The sequence below is a fragment of the Podarcis filfolensis genome (assembly GCF_964270895.1).
Source record: "Podarcis filfolensis genome assembly, chromosome: 8".
Lineage (NCBI taxonomy): Eukaryota > Metazoa > Chordata > Lepidosauria > Squamata > Lacertidae > Podarcis > Podarcis filfolensis.
Window position 1 is genome coordinate 70086051 of NC_139611.1, and position 16870 is coordinate 70102920.

General features: G+C 42.4%; 1 long non-coding RNA gene across 1 annotated transcript; it reads right to left on the bottom strand.

The window, feature by feature from the left end:
* Positions 1-5609: 5609 nt before the first annotated feature.
* Positions 5610-16488, bottom strand: LOC310769161. Its single transcript, XR_014551464.1, has 2 exons — positions 16148-16488; positions 5610-5776 (listed from the first exon to the last, which is right to left on the bottom strand). It is a non-coding gene; the product is annotated as an uncharacterized lncRNA (long non-coding RNA).
* Positions 16489-16870: the final 382 nt, after the last annotated feature.

Below are 16870 nucleotides of genomic sequence, written 5' to 3' on the forward strand. Positions count from 1 at the left end.
ATATGGGAAAACGTATTTTTTTATTTTAAAAAAAGTGTAGTCACAGCTAAACAAATACCTGCGTGCATGGCCAGCAGGCATCAACCAGGCATTGACTCCTGAGGAGACCACATTTGGACATTGCCTGATCACACCTCCTGTGTGAGAAGAAGGGAAGGGCACATTCCACCTTCTACCTAATGGCAGAGAAGGAGCTTAGCTGTGGAATCTTAGGCAGAAGGAAGGAAGGGGAGACAGGGAGGATGTAAAAAGCACCAGAGGGAGAGGAGAAGAGGAAGAAGCCTAATGGAGACACAGGGAACAGGCTGGTCAAGCTGAATGCCTAAATTAGATACCTCCACATAAATTAGGTGGTCCTCACATTGGAGGTCTTCTTCAGGCTGTTCCCCTAAGCATCATGGAGTGTGGCCAAAGGGGTGAGACCAACAACCCATGTTTATCTAGTCCCCCTGCATCCTGGGGAGGCATAGATCTCATAGAATCTCATACAATCATAGAGTTTGGACCTTGAGGATCAACCCCCTGCAATGAAGGAAAGTGCAGCTGTCCCTTACTGGGTTGAAACCTGCAACCTTGGTGTTGTCAGCACCACGGTCTAACCAACTGAGCTATTCTGTGAGGCCTGGATTTAAGCGCTGCCTAGAGAATTGATACAGAAGACCCCTGTCCACTTTGGGGCAGAGCCTCCCCTGGAATCCTGAGGCAGCTCTGGGAGGAACTGACTGTCCCTGGGGTTTGGGACTTACTCCTGAGGAAACAATATTGGAGAAAGGAGAATTTGACACTCTGAAGAAAGCACGACGCTGAAGTAGCCCTGAGAAGCAGAGGTCTGGCTAAAGGACTTGGTGCCTGGAAGAATCTAGGCCTGAGGCGCAAGCTGATAAAGTGAAGCTGCATTTCTGGACTAAAGAGTGACTTACAGCTCAGCAGACATGCATTGCTGCCTCTGTTTTGACCTCTTATGGAAGTCATGGCACATGTCCCCTTTGAGGTTATTCTTCCCTGAGGGTCTGGCACAAATACCTGGGTGCATGCCCAGAACAGATCTCAGACTTGAGGAACTTAGGGAGGGTGGGGAACTGTTAACTGAGGGGAAGAAACAACATCCCGAATATATCCCAGCAAGCACCACCCACTAGTATGGATGGGAAACACTGAGAGAGATTTCAGAGGCATAAAACTGAAGGTGCACAAACACACATATGAAAACCCTAGTGTGGACACAGCCTTAAACAAAGAAAGGTGCAAGAGAGTGTATTGTAGTAGTAAGAACAGCTTTGTATTTAAGCACTAGCTTGATACCCACAGGTGAGAAGGAATTGCAGGCAGGTGATTTATTGGAATTCTACACAGGTGGGAAGGCTGGAAAAGGATGGGCAGACTGCTCTGTCTGCCCTCTGTGCTCAACGCCAAAATGAAACAGCTTGCTGGAGGGAGGACTGAACAGGGGCAGATATTGGTCTTTCAAATTTCAATGGCCTCCTGTGCAAGGCCAAAATTCAGTTCACCCTCCTGCCCCTCACCTTCCATTCTGCTCAATTCACCAGCTCATAGTTGCAGCGCCCTGTGGCACCCCCTGCACTCAGCACCCAGTATGGTTGGGACCCGTTGCACTGCCCTAAATCTGCCTCTGGACTGGACTCACCCTCCCATTTTTTGCCAGCTCCCAGCAGGGTAGTAAAAAAAGCAAAAAATGCAGGCTAGTAACTTTATTCAGAAGTCTGGGTTACAGTGCCAGAATAGGATGGGTGTTACATGGGCCCAAATCCTTATTCAGCTATTACAAAGATCTCATTGGTAGACTTGGAGAAAGTCTCTGTCTCTCTCTGTCTCTCTCTCTGTCTCTCTCTCTCTCGTTAATCTACTTTGCAAGATTGGTGTTAGAATTTTAAAGAAAAAAGGAAGAGGGGGGGAGACACCCACAAACACTTCCCTGTTCTCCTTGGAGGAAGGGTGGGGAATTAGAGTAATAAGTAACTAAGTGGAAAATAGAGAAGTTTGTGCCCTTATTTGGCCCTGGCATGAAATATTTTTAATGTGTGTTTTGGGGTTGTTGTTTTTTGTTGGTAAGCTCTTATTTCTTCAGTTCTGTTGCTTGGAAAGAGGAAGTAGAACCACAAACACCTTTTCTTTCTTAGAACTCTGAGCTTCCTCCTCCCACAGTCATTTTTTACCACTTTTTCCAGATAAGGTCATCTGCCCATTAACTTTGTGCCGTGCTGCTTGATTAACTCTGGAAGCCTCTTTACGCTTTGGGTGTCTCTTGTCCTTTAGAGCAAGGATGAGGAAGCTTAGGCCGGAGCAAAGCAGACCAAGAAATTTTGCTGTCTGAGACAAAGAGCAAAATGGCACTGACTAGGGACAGGAGCGGGAGAGTTCAATTTGGTATGCATTTAAAGCCTAATCTTATCAAATCCACACTTTTCAAAACAATATAACCACCGAAACACAGCTATCCTTCAAAATTCACACTTAGCAGAATTTTGCAATTCAGTTCTCCAACCAGTGTTTGCAAAAATGCATCTATTAGTGGAAACATCTTGCAAAACTGTGTACAGAAAGCAAAACTGCATATAAACTGTTTATTAGGAGAAACTCTCACAAAAATGCTGATTTGAAGAAAAAAATCACGAATAGCTGCAAAATGTAGAGAACGGAATTTAAGATTGGAAAAATGAGAAAATGAGCGAACTGAAATTGGCAGATCCTTCCATCCCTGACATCCACACACCCATTCCATTTCATGTACAGCATACGTCCTTCAACACTGCACCCAAGTGTAGCAGTTCACATTTAAAGGTGAACCTTCCTAATATGCATTTTTCAAAACAATATGAGAACCAAAACACAACCTTCTGTTGAAATTCGCACTTTGCAATGCAGTTCTCTAGTGAAGTGTTGTGTAGAAAAAATGCACATACAAATATGTGTTTATTGGGAGAAATATACTATAGAAGGCTGGTGAGTTCTCATGGGAAGTTTTTTTAAAAAAATTCACAAGGATATGTGGAGAACCGAACTTAAGAATTGGGGGGGGGGGGCAGATAGAAAGCAAAACTGGTAGATTTGCACATCCCTGCATTCTGAGGGTGCCTCCTTATAAGCTAAGTCTATCCAAATCAATGGAACTTCAGAGAAAAAATGTTTAGCATAGGAGTGTGAATACAGTGTCATTCTTCTTTCAGAAGTCTTAAAATGTGGGACAAATCTTTCTTCCTTTCTCTGCTCTCCCTCCCCTTGTCACATCACCACCACCATAATTGAACTTTGGCCCTTCTCTTCCCACTCTAGAATTCATTCTCCAGGTGCTGTTAACTCCAGGTTGCCTCCACCCCCATCTCTCCCTTCTTCAAGTTATTTATCTTTAAACAAGGCTTGGACTGAACAGTCCTACGGATAAAAGGAATGTCCAGGGGGGCACATGAGCACTCCAGAGATACTTCTGAGGGAGTAATTTGGTAGAACAATGCCTGCAGTCATATCCTCTTATCTCTCCACAAAAGTTCAAAAGGCTGGAGACTTAATTTGATTTGATTTTTTATTTAAATGAAAGTTGGATGTTTGGGACATTGCTGTCACATGCCACCCACCTCAGTAAGTACAGCTCTGCAATACATTGAAAGAAAGTTTAAACTCCCTATCTGCGGACACACCAAACATTTAAACAGCATAACTTCCCCTTGCCCAAGAATCCTGGGAGCTCTACTTTGTCCCTCACAGAACTACAATTCCCAACTCCCTTTACAAACTACAGTTCTCAGGATTCTCAGGCAAGCGGGAGTCATGTGTTTCAAATACGTTGTGTGCATGCAGCCTCCAGCTCATAGACGTAGCATAAGTAGCCAGCATTCTCGGGCAGCAGAACTCAGTCAGGGCCCACCTTGATAATGCTATTGGGATATTATTATTTTTAGCCCTCTCCCTGCCCTCCTGCCAGACAAGGTCTGGTATTACTTAGCAGCAATGATAGGTGGCTGAGAAACCGCCATTTCAAAGTGCCAACAGTACTCCAAGCAGCTGTCTTGTCAGTGCATTGTGAGTAGTTATAACGGTGGACAGCTCAGAGCGGCCCACCACATATAATGGCGCTGCTGCTGTACAGTGGTACCTCGGGTTACAGACACTTCAGGTTACAGACTCCGCTAACCCAAAAATAGTACCTCGGGTTAAGAACTTTGCTTCCGGATGAGAACAGAAATTGTGCTCTGGCAGCATGGCGGCAGCAGGAGGCCCTATTAGCTAAAGTGGTGCTTCAGGTTAAGAACAGTTTCAGGTTAAGAACGGACCTCCAGAACGAATTAAGTTCTTAACCTGAGGTACCACTGCATATTGTTGCCTGTGTGCTGGTTACCTGCAGAAGTTCATGCCTCATACTCACTGCTGACCCCCGACGTCTTATAGGGAGCTGCCTTAAACTAAGTCAAACTCTTGGTATACTCAGCTCAGTATTGTCTACGCTGATCGGCAGTGGCTGTCCAGGGTTTCGGGCAGGAGGCATGTGCAGCCCTACCTGGCGATGCCAGGGGTTGAACCCAGGACCTTCTGCATGCAAAGCAGATGCTCTGTCCCTGAAACATGGCTGGTCCCCTGCCCTCTCTTGGACTAAATGAGCAGTGACAGGAACAACCTCAGCTCACCCCACCTGTTCTCTATGGACGGTTATTCACATTGGGCCCAGAGGAAGAGGGCAATCTTTGGATCGCAGGGACAGTGGCAAAGAGGAGGGGAACAATCAGGGAGGGACCCCCTGAGTGCATCATCATCATCACTGCCATTATTATTATTATTATTATTATTATTATTATTATTATTATCAAAATCTTTTACTTCTACCAGAAGAAGCATACCAAAAAAAGAGAATTTTTGCATTTGTAATGGACCATATCAAAATACACAACATTACTAAGCATACTCACAGACTATTTGGTGAAAATAATCTTATATTTACACCTCAAGCACTATGATATTACACTTCTAAACCTCTTTTACCCATTGTAAGAGAAAGTAGTCCATTCAGCCTCTGGATATTCTCAGTTCCCTTTTTTATGTAACTGGTTAGTTAGTAAACGCCATTTGCCAAGTTGCTATTGATATTTTCCTCCGTTCTTTAACATAGTTGCTAATGTAATCAACTTTTATTGCTCACCATTTCCCCTCGTTATATCTGAATTGTATGGTTTATGGGCTTTAGCATACATCAACCTTGTAGTAGTGACTATGTGTAGGATTTGAATTTTATATGCTTGTAATGGTTAATCCTTGACACCGTTTGAAAGACCCTTTAATTTTAGGGTCTAATGGAAGCCTGACCTGAAAAATAATAATAATTACTTTAACATTATAAAATTTCATTATCATCACCATTATTTCTTCTGAACCAATTTTAATATTAAGCACAGAAACAAGGTCTGAGACCTAGCGGTGAAGGGTAGGAAAGAAATCAAAATATAATCACAATCACAACAATAATTGTACTTGTTGTTCAATGGAAATGCAGTGTTGTGAGTGCAACCAAGCTCCTCTGAGCATTTTGGGAAAGGGCTGTGAAATCAGAAGATGTTCCCAGCAAATGCCCTAAGAATTGCATCTGTAGGAGCAGCCTCCACTTACCAGAGTCTAGAGGAAGGATATTCTCCACTGAATCCAAGTTGATGGAGGGAGTTCATCAATAGGTGAGTCTTGGGTGCTTGCGAACGAACCCTCTGCCAGTCTGAAGCTTGAGGCTCTTTGCCACACTGCCAACTTCTACAAACCAGAAGGACCCCGCAAGAGGCACCTGCGTAGTCATTGGGAGTGAAGAAACAACGGGTGTCATCACTGCCACCAAGGAAACGCAATGTTGAGTAAGGCTAAGAGGAAGACAATTAACTGCAAGAGGGCGGGAGAGCCAAGAAAAACCATTGCTAACCTAGATTTGCTTCTGAAAGGCTCTTGTGACCGAGCCACGGTCTGTCTGCTACCAAAGCTCCAGGGAAAGAGCTTCTCGCTATCATTAGTCATAAATCTAATGACAATGTTTAATGACTTCCTTCCAGTAAGCACAGAAAGCCATCGCCCCAAAGCTGCACGGACGCCTTCATCTGGCCTTTGCAAGTGAAAAGTCAGTTTGCAGCAAGCGGAGAACCTCTCTCCCCACCCCAGCTGCCCTTGGAGTGGCACGCTTTCGCCTGCAACCACACGCTTTTCTCACAACAATCTCAGCCACTTCAGAGGGTAGGATTCAAATGGAACCAGTAAAACATGATGCAATGCTCACAAGGTTTCCTGACAGATATTGGAGAGGGTCAGAAGCAGGGCACATATCTCCTGCACTGGATCATACCTCTCTGTACACAGGATGTCTGCAACATTTTTCAGTCTCATATTTTTTTGATCTCAAGATCAGTTCTTCACATTTCAACACCAGTTTGTGATTTTCCTCCTTTAAAGTCCTCACCAGCATTTAATTGCACATTTCCCCAAATATACACGTTTTTGTATAAATGCACATTTCTGCAGAGAAATTTTATTTAGTATAATGCTCTTTGGAATGTTACTTTCACTAATATATGCATTTTTATGCACAATTTATGGTAGCGTACGCATTTTTGTACACGTTACTTGACTGGATAAATACATTGCCAAATCCGAAGAAGAAGTGTGAATTTAGAAGTCTGGCTCTGTTTCGGCCTATGTCTTTTTTCATAAAGTGTTCACCTTTAAATGCAAATGGAATCAAATTTGTCTCCCATCCCTGTTCAAGAATAGACAACGTGCGGGTTTCTTGATGTTATATTGGACCACAACTCCCATCATCCCTGTCGATTGGTCATGCTGGCTATGGTTGGTGGGAGTTGTAGTCCAACAACAAAGGGGCCAGCCCGCCCCCAAAGTTAATGAGCATTGCCATTCAAGTGGTGTGCATGTGCTACATATGCAGGGTGGGGCTTACCTGGGCCCCCCAATATTTTATTCAAGATGGCACCCTTGCCCCATTGGCTGGTGATCAATACAATAGCAACAAGCCTTTTAAAGCCCTAAACAGCCTTGCTCCTGTATACCTGAAGGAGCGTCTCCACCCCCATCATTCAGCCTACACTGAAGTCCAGCTCCGAGGGCGTTCTGGCAGTTCCCTCACTGCGAAAAGAGAAGTTACAGGGAACCAGGCAGAGGGGCTTCTCGGCAGTGGTGCCCACCCTGTTGAACGCCCTTGCAGCAGTTGTCAAGGAGATAAATAACTAGACAACTTTTAGAAGACATCTGAAGGCAGCCCTGTATAGGGAAATTTTTAATGTCTGGTGTTTGATTATATTTTTTATATTCTGTTGGAAGTTGCCAAGAGTGGCTGGTGAAACCTAGTCAGGTGGGTGGTGGGTATAAGTAACATATTCATATCAATATCATCATCATCATCATTCCCCCTGCCACCCAACAAACAGAATTCTGTGCTATCTTGCATGAAAGTACAATGTTATGTGTTGTGAGAGCTACTAGGCCAAAGAACTCTGGAGCTTGTAAGGATGAGAATGACCATAATTTGACTTATGACCGAGTCTAGATGTGCTTGAAACTTCAGGGCAGCCGGATATGAAAACAGATCAGAATCTTAACACCACTGCTGAATAGGGCTCTGAATCATCAGGAGACCTCGTTTCTGCAATTTCCTTCTGATCTCAACAAACCTGTTCACCCCACACAGTCTGGCATCAACTAATTGCATCATATCTTCTCTCCGCACAAGAAAAAGTTGTATGATATAAACCACAGCATTTCCAATGGGGTGTAAAACACAGGGTTAAGCAGGCATGAAGAGACCAGGGATGATAATTGGATGGTGATGATGATGATGATAATAATAATACCCTGCCCATCTGGCTGGGTTTCCCCAGCCACTCTGGATGGCTCCCAACAGAATATTAAAAACATGATCAAACATTAAAACTTCCCTAAACTGGGCTGCCTTCAGATGTCTTCTAAAAGTCAGATAGCTATTTATTTCCTTGACATCAGATGGGAGGGCGTTCCACACGGTAGGTGCAACTACCGAGAAGGCCCTCTGCCTGGTTCCCTGTAACTTGACTTCTCGTAAATAAACACAAGGGAGTGGGTGTACGGGAAGTGAGTGAAATCCCCTCCCCTCCCCTCAACACGATATATAGGGACCTCCAGATTCCCACATTATCCCTGTACCTCTAACCTTCTGAGTTAGGATAGCTCGGGAAACATTTCTATCCAAGTTATGTTCATCCTACAGTAAACTACTTGGATATTTTTCTTACTCTACAAACATCACTGTGCACGACTGTGATTGCAACAAGTGAAGTCTACTCTTTAAGGTTCACTTGCCAAATGTTGCTCATTCCGCATGCAAAAGGGGTTCAATAGGTAACTGACCCAGTTAATCGCAACAGGACCCATAGAGGGTTTCTTGCCTGAGGGCCCTCCAAAACATGGAGCTGCCACTGCTACTCATGTTCTATTTGAAATGCACAAACACACACACACAATTACATGTGGAAATAAGTGTCTCTTGGAGAGTAGTAATCATAATCAATAAACAGACTTCCGGAGGCGGCGCGACCGGTAATGGCTGCCTTCTCCGAGTAAGGAGAAGGGAGCTCCGCTGTAAACGGGTCGTCCGCTACGGCGAAGCGGAGACCCATTCAGGAAAACCACAGGTGGCAGAAGCCTGTGGTCTCGGGACCCGGCGGGCGCCAGAAGCAGCCCCCAAAACGCTGAAGGGACCCCGTAAGGGGCTCCGGATCGCGGAGGGGGTAGCGGCGCTGTGGGTCGTTGCGCAAACAGCGAAGTGAAGCCGCGTTGCTGTTGCCGGTCAGCGCTGTCCTTTCTTCCTGCAACTTTTCTGAACTTTGGAAACTACAACCCGTGAGTAAATTTGGACATTGAAAACTTTCTGAAACTTTTGTCAACTTTCTGAAACTTTTTGAGAACTTTATGAAACTTTTAAAACTTTTTTAAAAAAAGTTGAAATCTGGCTGAAAACGGAGTGAGGATAAGCAGGAAGCCCATCTCCCGCTATACTGAACTTTAAGCAAAGAGCAGGAGGAGTGGAGACAAAAAGTTATGCGTTAACTAAATGCTGGCACCCTGTTAAAGCAGTTTTCTGAGTGAAAGACTTTGAGCTATTGACTTTTGCTGGTCATATTCGGGGTGCATTGATATCCTTCTTCTGTGGCACCAGTGGATTATAAAATAAATAAGAATCTCTGGTGCTGGAGCTGCCTGGATGAGCACCAGTTTGCAACTTTGGATACATTGAATTCAGGTTTTGAAACATTCTGAGTTGGAATTGGATACTTTGAAACTGTTGCAGTCAAGGCACTGTAAGAAACACTGTTTTGCTTTAAGTTTTACTCTGCTAAAAATAATACATTGTGGAGGCGATGGACATGGATTTAAATTTATAAGTTTAACTTGGATTTGATCTTTTCCCTGAAGACGTATTAAGCTCCCTCTAGAGGATTTTGGACTTACAGCAGTGACTTTGTTTTACTTTCCCTTTCCCGGCCTCTGTTTGACTATTGTATCTGGGACTCTGCTTTCTCATGGGAACAACTTGGATTGACCTTGGATTACAGATAACTTTGGAATGAGTGGCGCAAGGAGAAGAGGAAGGACTAAACAAACAACTCTAACTTTATCTGCAGCCTCACAGCGTAGATCTTCTGTGCCGGCCTTGCCCTCCACTTTGCCTCCAGACATAGAGGCGGCCTCCCTAATACAGGCAGGGGAGGGTGAGACAGAGGAGCTGCACCTGGGAGATATGGCTTCAGGGACAAGTAGCTCTGTCTTGGAGAAAATTTTGGAGAAACTGGAGGCTCTGGACAAGAAGGCTGATTTGCATACAGCTAAAATTGAACAGAACACAGAAAGCTTGAATAAGCTGACTGGACAAGTTGCACAGAATGCCCAGTCTATTGGAGAATTAAAGGAGGCTGTAGGTGAAAATCGTAAACTGGCTGAAGATACTAGTCAAAGATTGGAAGAACTTGAGAAAGAAGTAAGACCACTCAGCAAACAAGTTGGAGAACATCAGATTTACTTTTTGATGACAGAACTGCGAAACAGGGAGACCAACTTGAGGATACGGTCAATACCAGAGGTGGAAGAAGATAATTTTATTGAATTTCTAACTAAGGAATTTGCCAAGTTTTGGAAGTTAGAGGAAAAAGACTTTAAAATTGTATCTGCTTTCAGGCTTGGCAGAGTCAGAAGGACAGAGAAGCCCAGAGATTGTTTGATAACACTGAGATCAAAGGAGGAAAGGGACAAGATTTTGGGCCTGCACTACGAAAAGTCACTAGACATTTTGGGCAAGAGAATTGAAATCTACAAGGACATTCCTAAGCAGTTGCTGGACCTTAGATCTAACTACACGGAATTGGCAAGACTGTTGAGAAGCAACGCAATTATCTTCAGGTGGGAGTTTCCACAAGGATTATCCTTTACCTACAGAGGGAGAAAGATCAAAATCAAAACAGTGGAAGATAGAGACAAGTTTTTGGGAGCACACGGAGAAGACCTCCACAAAGGACTTGGATTGCCAGCGCCAGAACTTCCAGGGGAGCCCGCCCCCTCGGATCCTCAAGGACCGGAGAACAAGGTACCACCCCAGAAAGAATAACCAGACCTATCCAGGATGTCTCTGCAGCTTTTGAGCTGGAACATAAATGGCTGTAACAGTCCCGAAAAAAGGTCTAAAATTTTTCATATTTTAAAAAAGGAACAATTGGACATTATATGCTTACAAGAAACACATGTGATTAGGCTCCATAGAAAGGTGTTAATAAATAAAAGGCTTGGTCAAGAATTTATATCATCGGACACAGTTAAAAAGAGAGGTGTAGTGATCTATGCAAAAGAGAGCCTTTCACCAAAATTTCTCTTTAAAGATGAAAGTGGAAGAATCCTCGCAATAGAAGTACAGTATCAAGGAGAAAAAATTTTGATATTAGGAATTTATGCTCCAAATGAAGGAAAATCGGATTTTTATAAGAAGTTGCACGAGACCATGCTGGATTATCTGGATTACAACAACGTCATCATGATGGGGGACATGAACGGGGTCGTATCAACAAATATGGATAAGTCACAGAACCAGAACATTACTAAAGAGGGAAGACTACCTAAGACCTTTTTTGAAATGACTGACAATATGGACTGGGTTGACATCTGGAGAGTTAGAAACCCCCTGGGAAGAGAAGGAACATTCTTTTCTGAAGCTCAACTGACTTGGACACGAATCGACCAAATATGGATAACTAGAAGTCTGGCACCTAAGGTGAGGAAGGTGGAAATCTGCCCCAAAACATGCTCCGACCATAACGCCTTGAGAATGGATATGACATTGATCCCAATCGGCTCCTTTAGATGGAAGATGAATGATGGCCTGTTTAGAGACCAAAGAATTGTAAAGAAGGCCCAAAAAACCTTAAAGGACTATTTTGAGATTAATTTGAACACTACGGTGGAAAAAAGAACTATCTGGGATGCAAGTAAAGCTGTGATGAGAGGGTTCTTGATTCAACAGAATTCCTTAAAGAAAAGACTGCAAAATGAAAAGAAAGATAAAATTCTGGAAAGTATCAAAGAGTTGGAGAAGAAGTTAAGATCTAACCCGAAGTCCCAACCGATTCTGAGAGAAATTAAACTTTATCAGGCGCAATATTCCAAGCTGATAAATCAGGAAATAGAATGGAAGATTAAAACAATGAAACAAAAAACTTTTGAATCGGCAAATAAATGTGGGAAACTGCTAGCTTGGCAGTTGAAAAGGAGACAAAGATTAAATACAGTAACAAACTTAGAGGTTGAAGGAAGGAACATTCAGAACCCGGGAGAGATTAGAAAGTGCTTCCAGAGGTATTTTAAAAAGTTATATACTCAAGGGCCACAAGATGAAATAGAGATTACACAATTTTTGGAGAGAAATGGATTAGCAAAGCTGTCAGAAGAAAATAGAACAATTTTAAATGGCAAAATAACACGACAAGAGATTGAACAGGCCATCCTGAGTCTGAAACAGGGCAAATCACCAGGGCCAGATGGACTGACCTCTAACTACTATAAGACATTGAAGGATTATTTGATACAACCTTTGTTGGAGGTCAGTAATGAAATAATGGAGGGGAAGAAGGCGCCTGAATCGTGGAAAGAAGCATTTATCACATTGATTCCAAAGTCAGAAACTGAAAAGACACAACTCAAGAATTACCGTCCCATCTCCCTTTTAAATGTGGATTACAAAATATTTGCATATGTTTTGGCACAAAGATTTAAGAAAGTTTTAAGTGAGATAATCCATAAAGACCAGGCAGGCTTTCTCCCGGGCAGACATATGTTTACTAACACAAGGAACATCATAGACATATTGGAACTTTTACAAACAAACATAAACACTAAAGCAGTTTTAATTTTTATAGACGCGGAGAAAGCCTTTGACAACATATCTTGGAAATTTATGAAGGGGAATTTAAAAGAAATGGGAGTGGGACGGGGGTTTGAGAACGGGATTGAGGCAATATATTCAGAACAAAAGGCTAAACTGATAGTTAACAATGTGGTTACAGAAGAGTTTAAAATTGAAAAAGGTACACGACAAGGCTGCCCGATTTCCCCATTACTGTTTATTTCGGTTCTGGAAGTGCTCCTGAATATGATTAGGGGGGACCGGTTGGTGGAAGGGATTCAGGTCGGAGCGAAACAATATAAACTTAAAGCTTTTGCAGATGACCTAGTTCTGACATTACAGGAGCCGGAGTCTAGTTTGAAAAGAGTACTACAACTGATTCAAAACTTTGGTCGAGTGGCAGGATTTAAGTTAAATAAGCAAAAAACTAAAGTTTTGGGGAAAAACGTGACAGATATTGAGTTGGAACAGCTTCAGAAAGAGACAGAACTAAATGTGGTTAAAAAAGTTAAATACCTAGGGGTAAACATAACAGCAAAAAATCTGAGTTTATTTAAAGATAATTATGAAAAATGTTGGTCAGAGATTAAGAGAGACTTGGATAGTTGGTCAAGACTAAAACTTTCTTTGTTAGGCCGAATAGCTGCCATCAAGATGAATGTATTGCCAAAAATGTTATTTTTGTTTCAGACACTGCAGATTGTAGACAAGACAGAGTGTTTCCGGAAGTGGCAGAAAGATATTTCTAAATTTGTCTGGCAGGGCAAAAAGCCCAGAATCAAATTTAAAATATTAACAGATGCGAAAGAAAGAGGGGGCTTTGCCCTGCCAGATTTAAAGTTGTATTATGAAGCTGCAGCTTTCTGCTGGTTAAAAGATTGGTTACTTCTTGAAGATACGGATGTCTTGGATTTGGAAGGTTTTAATAATGCGTTTGGATGGCATGCATATTTATGGTATGATAAAGCTAAGATAAATAAGGCCTTCAAGAACCATATTGTCAGAAAATCAGTTTTTAATGTCTGGACAAAATATAAAGACTTACTGGAGAATAAAACTCCGAGGTGGCTGTCACCCCTGGAGGCTAAGGCTCGGAAAAGAGCCAATATGGAGGCCAACTGGCCAAAATATTGGGAGATAATAGAAAAGGATGGTGACAACTGGAAATTGCAGAGTTTAGAAAAGATGAGAGACAAAGTGCGAGACTGGTTACACTATGCTCAGATTAAAGAAGTGTTTAAAAATGACAAAAAGTTAGGATTCCAAGTGGAAAAGTCAAAATTAGAAACTGAACTGTTAGAACCTAAGACTAAGGTACTTTCAAGAATGTATAACTTGCTGCTGAAATGGAACACACATGACGAAATGGTAAAATCAACAATGATAAAATGGGCGCAGGATATTGGGTATAATATTATGTTTGAAGATTGGGAAAGGTTGTGGACCTCTGGGCTGAACTTCACTGCATGTAATGCGTTGAAGGAAAATGTGATGAAAATGATGTATAGATGGTACATGACCCCTGTTAAACTGGCTAAAATATACCATTCGTCTGATAGCAAATGTTGGAAATGTAAGGAAAATGAAGGAACATTTTTTCACCTCTGGTGGACCTGCCCTAGAGTGAAGGCCTTTTGGGAGAAGATATATAATGAATTAAAAAAGGTGTTTAAATACACCTTTACTAAGAAACCAGAGGCCTTTCTCCTGGGTATTGTCGGCCAGAGTGTGTTAAAAAAGGACAGAACATTCTTTTTGTACGCAACAACAGCAGCAAGAATATTAATTGCCAAGAATTGGAAAACTCAGGAGCTACCCACTGTGGAAGAATGGCAGATGCAACTGATGGACTACATGCAATTAGCCGAGATGACCGGCAGAATTCGAGACCAGGGAGAAGAAAGGATGGAAGAAGACTGGAGGAAATTTAAGATTTATTTACAAAAATATTGTAATTTGGCTGAGTGTTGAATTGGATGCCAGTGCAGACAATTGTCTACCATTAAATTAGATTTAAGGCTGAATTATATGTCAAACCAAATTAAGATTATTAATTAAGATGAGTTAAATGATAATTTGTTTGAAATTAATTTAATAATGATGTAAGTGTATGCGGGAGGTGTGGGGGAGTCCCATGTAACAACTGAGAGATGTTAAATGGACAATGATAAGTTGTGCTTATCTAATATATGCTTTATTTGAAAACTTCAATAAATATATTATAAAAAAAAAAAAAATCATAATCAATAAACATTGGAAGCCACCTTGTACTGAGTCAGACCAATTGGTCCATTGAGCTATATATAGACTACTTTGACTGGCTATCCAAGGTTTCCAGTAAGGAGTCTTTCCCAGCCCTAGTTGGAGATGCCTGGAATTGAATCATGAACCTTTCTCATGCAAAGCAAATGCTCTACCATATGAGAACAGAAACATAGCCCTTCTTCGAAACCTATCCCAATTTTGTGATGCGGTTCTCCAATCAAAGTTTGCCAAAAATGCATATGTTCAGGGAAAGTGCACATAAAATTTAACAAATTAGTGAAAACAATAGACAAAAATGCATTGAGTTGGGAAATGTCGTTTGCAAAAGTTGTGTGTATATTAGTCAAAACAGCATACAAAAATATATTTCTTAGGAGAATTTCTCACCAAAATGCTGGTGAATTTTCATGAGGATTTTTTTTCAAAAAAAGCAAAGTGCAGCAGGAATGTAGAGAACTGAATTTAAGAATGGAAGCATGAGAAACCGAGAGAACCAAAATTGACAGCCTTCCATCCCTTCTGATGAGGCAGTTCTTCATATGTGACATAAATAGTTCCTTGTTATGTTCAACAATATGTACATCCTGGCTTTTCTCTGCTCAGCTCATCTTATGCAAAGGCCAGGGGTCTGTACCAGAACTTAAAAGAGTAAGCTCAATAAAAGCCTTAAATACAAAATGCCTTGTCTGTCCCAGCATCTTCCTCCCAAAACATTTGATAACTCTGAATTGGGGGTTTTCGAATGAGGGAATAATAATTATTTGAAAAATCCTCTTTGCTCTCTTCACATCATTAACCATTTGAATCTCTATCATGCCAGCAACTGATAAAGAGAGTAAGAAAACAGATCCCTGTCAGGGAAGGAGGCCTCCACTACTAGCCCTCACAAATCTGAGGCTCAGGAGGAGCCAGTGAAAACCATAAATTGCCTAAAGCTACCCTCAACTGACCAGGAAGATGCTCCACTCAAGGGGGTTACAGATTTTAGGGCTCCATACCGCTCTGACTGAGCCCACTTCCTACCTTTGGATCTTTCAAATTCATACAAATGTATTCCATCAGGGAACATTGCTCTTCAAAAATGTGTCTATTAGGCAAAACTACACGTGAATGTGTGCATATTAGGATAAAATGACACAAAGTGCCAATGAATTTTCATGAGGACTTTAAAAAAATAAATGAGGAAATGTGGAGATTGAATTTAAGGCTTGAAAAAAAGAGAAACTGAGAGAAAGCGGAACTGCCGGATTCACCCATCCCTATTTAGCGCCACCTCAAAACCAAGCAGAGGTCTTACCCAGTGGCGTAGTGTGGGTTGTCAGCACCCGGGGCAAGGCAAGTAATTTGCGCCCCCTAACCCGTGGATTTGTGCCCCCTAACCCGTGGATTTGCGCCCCCTAACCCTACCCCCCAGATGTTGCGCCCGGTGCGGCCGGCCCCCCTGCATCCCCCACGCTACGCCACTGGTCTTACCCCTTTCCACAGGATATAGATTAGCCCCGGTCCTGGACCTTCTCCTCAGGCTGCTTCTCAGATCCTGCTCCACATTCTCTCACAGCTGAGGGAACGTCTTCCTTGGTAGGGCTTGGGAGGCTTTTACTGGGCTTTCTTCCTGTCAGAGGTGCTCTGTGTGGCTTTTTACTTATTTGGGAAGGGAATAATCACTGGTTGAAAATCAAAGGGAAGCTTTCCCTGTGTAGAAAGAGTAGGGTGCCGGAAGCACCGAAACGCACACACTCTCTCTCTGCGTGTTTATGGATTAAGCCCTGGGAAATCCCATCATGTTGAACGTGTTGCCCAACTCATTTACTAGTAGTAATAGCAGGAAGCAAAAAAAAACCAAACACGCTGCAGAGGGAGTAGACTCTCTGGTGAGTGAGTCACAGCCCCATGGCATGCTTCAGCAGGTCTCTGCTTCTAATTTTATTCTAGTATCACCTTGTGTCTGAGAGAGCAACCTATCTAACAAATTCTGTATCCCATCTTAAAAAAATCACTTTCACTGTTATTTCCCAGCAACTCAGGATCTACAGTCCCATACAACACAATTTGAACAAGGACTCTTCATCAGAAAAACACCACACACCAGCTTCAGCTTTGGGGACCCCCATGTGATGTTAGCATTTCCCTTACAGCTGTAGCATATTGCTTTATGACAGAAGGTAAAACAAACAAAGCACAGGTTATTATTTGCTA